The sequence below is a fragment of the Ochlerotatus camptorhynchus genome, unplaced genomic scaffold (genome assembly GCF_037179485.1).
Source record: "Ochlerotatus camptorhynchus isolate MF236.1 unplaced genomic scaffold, CSIRO-AGI_Acam_v1.1 ptg000967l, whole genome shotgun sequence".
Taxonomy (NCBI): Eukaryota; Metazoa; Arthropoda; class Insecta; order Diptera; family Culicidae; genus Ochlerotatus; species Ochlerotatus camptorhynchus.
In genome coordinates, this window is record NW_027041404.1 from 48414 (window position 1) to 55566 (window position 7153).

The window sequence follows — 7153 nt, forward strand, 5'->3', positions numbered from 1 at the left end:
AGAATTGGTTGCATGTATGTTGGGTGTAGCTGTTTTTCTAAATTGTCTTTGACGCGTACTACGAAAATTGATCCTTTATGCCAAAGTAGTGTTGTATTTAGTTATACAAAAAAAATCATCTCTCGATTGAATCACCTTATATAATATAGGTATAAGGACTATATCAAAAAGTAACTTCAATCATTTCTTGATAAACAATTAAAAAGGTCCTAAAGGACTTTCTCTTTCTTTAATAACTCATCAAAAGCTTTTTTTATTTTACGATAAGCAATAAGCTTGAAATACAAAGAAGAAGAAAAAGAAGGCTAAGAAGAATGAGACGAAGACGAAGAATACGGTCCGACAGCCTCTTAGATTTTTTAAACAGAATTTGTTATTTAATTCAATTCGTCAAGCCAATGTAGACTTCACACAATGATTTTTACAATGTTTACTTACATACTATTGCCAGAACTTTGTCCAAGCAGCAAAAAAAAGCAGAATAGAAATAATGCATAGATGCATTATTTCTATTCTGCTTTTTTTTTTGCTGCTTGGACAAAGTTCTGGCAATAGTTCCACAATGCAAATTATACGATTGATTGGGCTACTCTTTGCATAGTTTGATCTGCAAGATTTTTCAAAAAATAAATTCTGTGTTCTAAAGGGTGTACCATTTAAAATCCGCACACACTCAAATTGTTCTAACTTTTGATCCGTTGGGTAAAGTTAATTGAAATTTTATGTAGACATAGTTTAATGTGTATTGTTTACACTCTGTGAATTGTTTTCATCAGGGACGCAACAGTTTTCAAAATGGCGACGAAATAAAAGTGCGAGTTCGAAAAACTTTTGCACGAGTACTTTGAGAATATGGATCTGCCGCATCGTACCATCGGAAAAAGTTAGGAATCGCGAATTCCACGGTGTCTGGTCTCATAAAACGGTTAGAATAACGTCTGACTGTTGATTGTAAGCGAAGATCCGGAAAAAAAGCCGTCAGGTCAACGAGAATACGTGGTTGGGGCCTTTAAACGGAAACCTCAGTTCGAAATGTGGCTAAAAAGTTGCATGTGAGCAAGACTTTCGTGCAGAATACCAAATCTCGAGCTGGACTACGTACGTTTAAGGTTCAGAAGTTAACAAAGCTGCGTAATGGATGACGAGACATATGTGAAGGCGGACTTCAACCAGATTCCAGGAAACCTGTATGTGACTGCCAAGGATAAGTGTGATGTTCCCGAGTACCTCCGGACACAGAAGATGTTGAAGTTCTCCAAGAAGCTCTTAATTTGGCAAGTGATTTGTGCTTGCGGAAAGCGGAGTACACCTTTCGTTACCGCAAGCACCATGAATGGACAGGTGTATTTGGAAGAGTGTCTCTCCTGAAGGCTCACGACGGTCCGACGATCTTCTGACCGGATTTGGCATCATGCCACTGCACAAAGGACATGCTAGAGTGGTATAAGGCGAATTATATCGATTTTGTGCCGAAAGATCTGAACCCCCCAAACACTCCGGAACTGCAGCCCAATAGAAAAATACTGGGCCATTATAAAGGAGCACCTTCTAAAGTGCTAAGAATGTAGAAGAAATGAAGAAACCATGGGTTAAAATACAAAAAAACTGTCGATTCTGAGGTCGTGCAGAACCTTATGGCTGGGGTTAAGACCAAGGTTCGCGCATTCGGATATAAAAGCGAAATAAATTAAATGAATGATGCCAAAACTTGTTTCGCTTTACTCCCTGAAATTTGGTGATAATCGGATACAAATTCGAATTTTGAAAATGAATTTTTGTATGTGGATTTTAAGATGTCAAAAAGGTGTGTAAAAGTTTAATTGTGCAAGAATTTCTACCGAATCTCTGTGCAGTGAAATAATATCGCTGATGAAGAAAAACATTGCAGATTAGCGGCGCTCTTTAAGTGAGCATGCAGCGCACTTCATTAGATGGTAATGGACATGCAGTCCAATTCAATTTACGTAAGGCATATAAAAGAAATTGTTTTTGGAAAGATTCTATGCGTTCTTCGTGTATGGAAAAGTATGGATTCCATACTAGGTGGCAGTATTCCAGAATTGATCTTAAATATGTGGTATGAGTCTTCGAAATTATGACTGAACCTTTTAATGAAGCCTAGCATTCTGTTTGATTTACTAATGAAAGTATTATAATGTTCTACAAAAGCTAGTTTAGAGTCTAGGATTATGCCTAGATCTCTTACAATTTTGCATTTTTCTACTATTGGGTTGCCTAATGATATTTCAATAGGTGGTCCGATGAGTAACAGCCTACCGCCACAATGCTCGGTTTTCTCCGCCAAAGCTGCGGCCATCTTTGTTGCCATTACAACACCCTCAGACCGGCCCATACTGGTGCTATCCAATTCGTACAGCGTGATACAAGCCCTTACATCTGAGACCCTGACTCACCCCTGGATACAGGGTATTGTGGAGGCCACACCTCTGAACACGGTGTTTTCCTGGATCCCTGGGGACTGCGGTATCCCAGGAAATAGCGAAGCTGACAGCCTGGCAGGGTCTGGACCAGCTGGCCCCCGTTACACCGACGAAGTGCAACTACAGGACATAAAGCGATGGATGGTCAGCAAAATTTGGGAAGCCTGGAAAGAAGAGTGGTGCCAATCCCAATTCCTCTTCATCCGAAGAATCAAAGGAACGACGAGCAAGTGGACCAATATGTCGAAACTACGGGACCAGAAGGTGGTTTCTCGTATTTTACCCCTCCTACGGTGGAGTTCCGATCTCTTTCAAAACCCTACATAACTTTGATGTACCAGATTGTTTTTTTTTTTTCTCGTTGCCTGTATTGTTAGTCTTTTTACTGGAATCTGTTTTAATTGCTTCTATTTGAGTACATGTGAATCGTGAGCTCCGTAAAAAAATTTGCTGGCAGAACCCCCCTCTGGGGCCTCCTATTTCAAAGAGGTGAACAACTGATAAAAATCTCTCTGATAAAAAAAAAAAAAAAAAAATAGGTTGTGTTTCAATTTTTTTGTTAAATGCTATTGCGGTACATTTCTTTTACGTTCAGTTGAAGTGAACTTTTACTGAACCAGATGTTTAATATATTTATTTCTTCTGCATCGCTAGAATTACTTATTTTCATGAAGAGCTTCATGTCGTCTGCATGTACAAGCAGTTTAATTTTTTTATGTATTTAGGAAATGTCATTTATGTGCAAAATAAAATTAAATTTAAATTATGCGAAATCGTTCTTAAATTTCCATGAAATATCGTTTAAATTTATGCAACATATAGCATTAATAACGTGTTTATATAGCAGAAATCAACATGAATTTTTCAAACGGTGTTAGACCACAGCGATCGATGGAAAAAATTGCTGGGTATAATTGAGTTTTTGGCAAATAGCAATTCAAAAACAAAAATACTACAATACAAAATGGTGAAAAAATGACAATCCCTGTCAATTATGTTCAATTTAGCAGTTTTGGTTTGCATAATCAATCAGTAAAAGATTTGCGTGATGAGAAGCTGTTATTCCCTAGAAGATAAAATTCTTATACAAATTAGACACATCTTTCTTATTTCGCAATCTCATTGGTCAAGAGGCATATCCAAACTATGATTTATACTTGAAATGCATTGAGTAAAATCATATGGAAATTAAGTACAGTTTAAAAAAAAACCAAAAATTACAAAAAGAGAAAACGATGAAATTCCTACAGATTAATAAGAAGATTTGTTTAAAACGAGCTATAACCATAAAATATACTAGTGTCCTTAAATTGCCTATAAGCTTTTTGTTCACAAGCTGATAGTAAATAAAATGTAAAAAGAGGTGAATCAAACATAGCAATAAATTGGACCATCCATACGAGTAACGGAATAATATTACCTTCATCTAATTTGCTAACATTTTGTTCGATTCCCATCACTCACAGACACCGCGATCCCTTGTACAATTTATTGACATGTATCAACGCATTGAATCACAAAAGTCAACCGAGTCGGGTTTGACCAAAGGCCCATCGCACCGCAATTTTATCGATGGCTTCTCCTTTGCCGACCTGGAATCAAAAAACGAATTCCCGGCTACTCTCCCTCTTAACAAGATATCGGCACCGGAAGGTCGAAATTTAATTTAAAATTTAAATACAATAGAAAGAGAACCAGGCGTTCTCCGATCCAAGTTTTTTGCCATCCCGATTTGAAATTTCATTCAATCTTTTATTGTGACCGCTGTCAATTGTGAAGAAATCTATTCTGATGTATTTTAATTGGGTTCAGTTTTTTACGTGCTGAACTGGCTCTCGTGCTTGAACCTGGATGTCCTCCTGACTCTTGGGGTATCTGTTTGTTTTGTCTTCTATCTCGATCACTTTGACAGGATATCACTGTCAGTCAAAGCGGACGAGCGATTGTTTTATTCCTCGTCCGGCTGTCTGCTAATAAATTTTGATGAATATTTACGACAGGCGGGCTTTCGAGACAGACGAGACGTATAGGACTGTCAGTTAACGTAAAGAAATAAACCTTTTCGGAATGCTCCTTTTTCCTCTTGTCCATTCAGGTGATTGATTTGGCCGAGCCGCGCCGACAGTGCAAACCATTTGTGAGAATGTTCAGTGGCTATTTTCAAGTCAGAAATTGCATTTTGGGTCATAATGACAAAGATTTACATCGCAAGCACGCCAGTTAATATAAAAATAGATTGAATCAGACAACTACGACGAGTTGCAGTCGATAACGACAGAAAATACGAAGATCCGCGGTTGGTACATGCCACTTGTGACAGCCTTTCGAAATTTTAACAAATGATAGCACGCATCGAGGTCATAAATTAGGAAAATTAACACATCCCATTTTTCCACGTCGAGTCATTTGTCATTTGCTTGCGACTTCAGGAAACGAAGGGAAACCGAGTCGTGTGTCATCAATTTCACGTTTCACGCGGGCGCACTCATTTGTTTTCCTTGCTCAATGCCACTCTTGCCTCGTTTTCTGCTTGCCGAAAACATATTTCTCCAGTGAAGCTCGAAAACAGCAAAATAAATTAATATCTTTATTCGTGTGTAAGTAAAATATGAAACAGCTGGCTGACAGTGTGGACCCTTTTTCCACCAGTGAACGCCAGCCAGTAAATTTCGAACGGCAAAAACTCACGATGAAGGGGGCAACTTTGGAGCGACATGACAAATATTCTCGTATTTATCAAGCGATATAAAAAATGTCAACTGAAATTATGGGGCTGCTTGCACTATACGAATCACTCGGTCATAAATATCCATTCATGATTCATCATGTTTCTGTCTAATTATGCAGTTGGCGTATTTCTTTGATTAATTTCTCGGTCGGCGCTTTATCAGTTCTAATTATTGTGCATCGTGAAATTAAGAAATGTAATCAATTAATGAATGCTCGATGATTGATGGATTAAGGCAACAAACAATTCGTCATAAACATTTCAACAGGGTTAAACTACTAAAGCTAGATAACTAAAGCAGTTTCACCATCACACTATGGGAAGGATCTTTACAAACAGGTGCCCAACAATACGTTTTTCACTTAAACTGATTGTTTGATCCCCTAGATATATATTTGGACATATTTCAACCCTTAACTCTTCCGTTGGAGCGTTAACATAAAGATTAAAAAAAAAAACTTTGCGTATCCAAGCTTTATCATCTTGAAAATTGGGTATAGCTCCCATTTAATAATTTCTTTACAGATGTTGATGGAACAACTTCCAATCGATCAGATTTGATTACTAGTTTTGATATCGGTACATTATATCTCCGATTAAATAGATGATGGTATACATGTTTAAAACATGAATATTTTAAATGTTATAGTTAGACTGAATTAAGGGGAACTTTTTATTTACGAATCATTAGGTAAAAAAAACACCCCTCACCATCCCTCTCCAACGGGGGAGTTTGGTAAAGACAGATGATCCCGATTTGTACCTTCCTCAAAGTTGTCCTTGCTCGCTTTCTACTCTCTATATACAATGTTCACACTGCTGTACTCTAAGGGGCTGTCCATAAACTACGTAGACAGTTTAAGGGGGGGTTGGCAATTATCCACGGCTCATACAAATTTTAAAAAAATCGCAGACAATTGTCTAAGCAGAGAGGGGGGTCAAGAATCCCAAAGAACTGTCTACGTAGCCCCTAACGGAACTATCAACCCTATACTTTTATCTGCTCATCTATCGTATAAAAATTACCACTTTAGTCTGTTATTTGAAATTAGCATCTTCAACTATGTAAATCGTTAACTTCACGCAGAAGTAATACAAACAAAATAGTTAAAGTTACATATTTTTATATGTGTGCAATTTTCATCGTATTTTACATCCTGTATCAAAACCATGAGCACATCACCTATCAAGATGAATCCTGATTATACTAACTTAACCCTCTAGCAAAACCTCCCTCCCGTGATCTTTGTGGCAATGCAGTGGTATTCTCGGTCTACAATACAACAAAGATCATGCTCTAACATATCCTTATTAGTCCCACATATAAGGACGTGGCCGGCGATGTTATTTATCCTTAAATATTTGAAGTCACTGAACGGCCACCCCCAGTAAGTCATTCAGTTGATTTATTGTGAAATTTCATTGGTTCGGATCAATTACGGAGTAGCAAACTTTTGATATGTGCAGTCATGAATCTCAAGCAACTTAGTTCAAGAAATATGATACATTGCATATAATCAGAAACATCATAAGCAATAAGATGACATCATTGAACTTGAAATGGCTATATCGAAAATACAATTGTTTGAGTACCTTTTCAATCAGGTGAAAACCGAGAAACTGGTTTTTATCAGAAATTTTGAAAATATGTAAAACATACTGTATAAACTCTACACGATATCAAAGGAAATACCGTAAGCTATAAAATGAAACCAATTCGGAAATAGTACAGGGAGTAAATATAATCATTATATTCTACTATCAAAGTTACCCGCATTATCAAAGATACTCCGTTTTACGGTACCGTAAAATGGGCGTTGATAATTGAAGTTAAGTCGATCACTACACCCTTCAATTTTGGTTTCTCAACAATCGTTTTTCATTATTTTGTTTCAATATAATTTGTTTAGTATTTCATTAAGTACTTTTACATATTACTTTTGAAACGTTTTCCCTTACAAACGATGCATTCAACCACGATAAT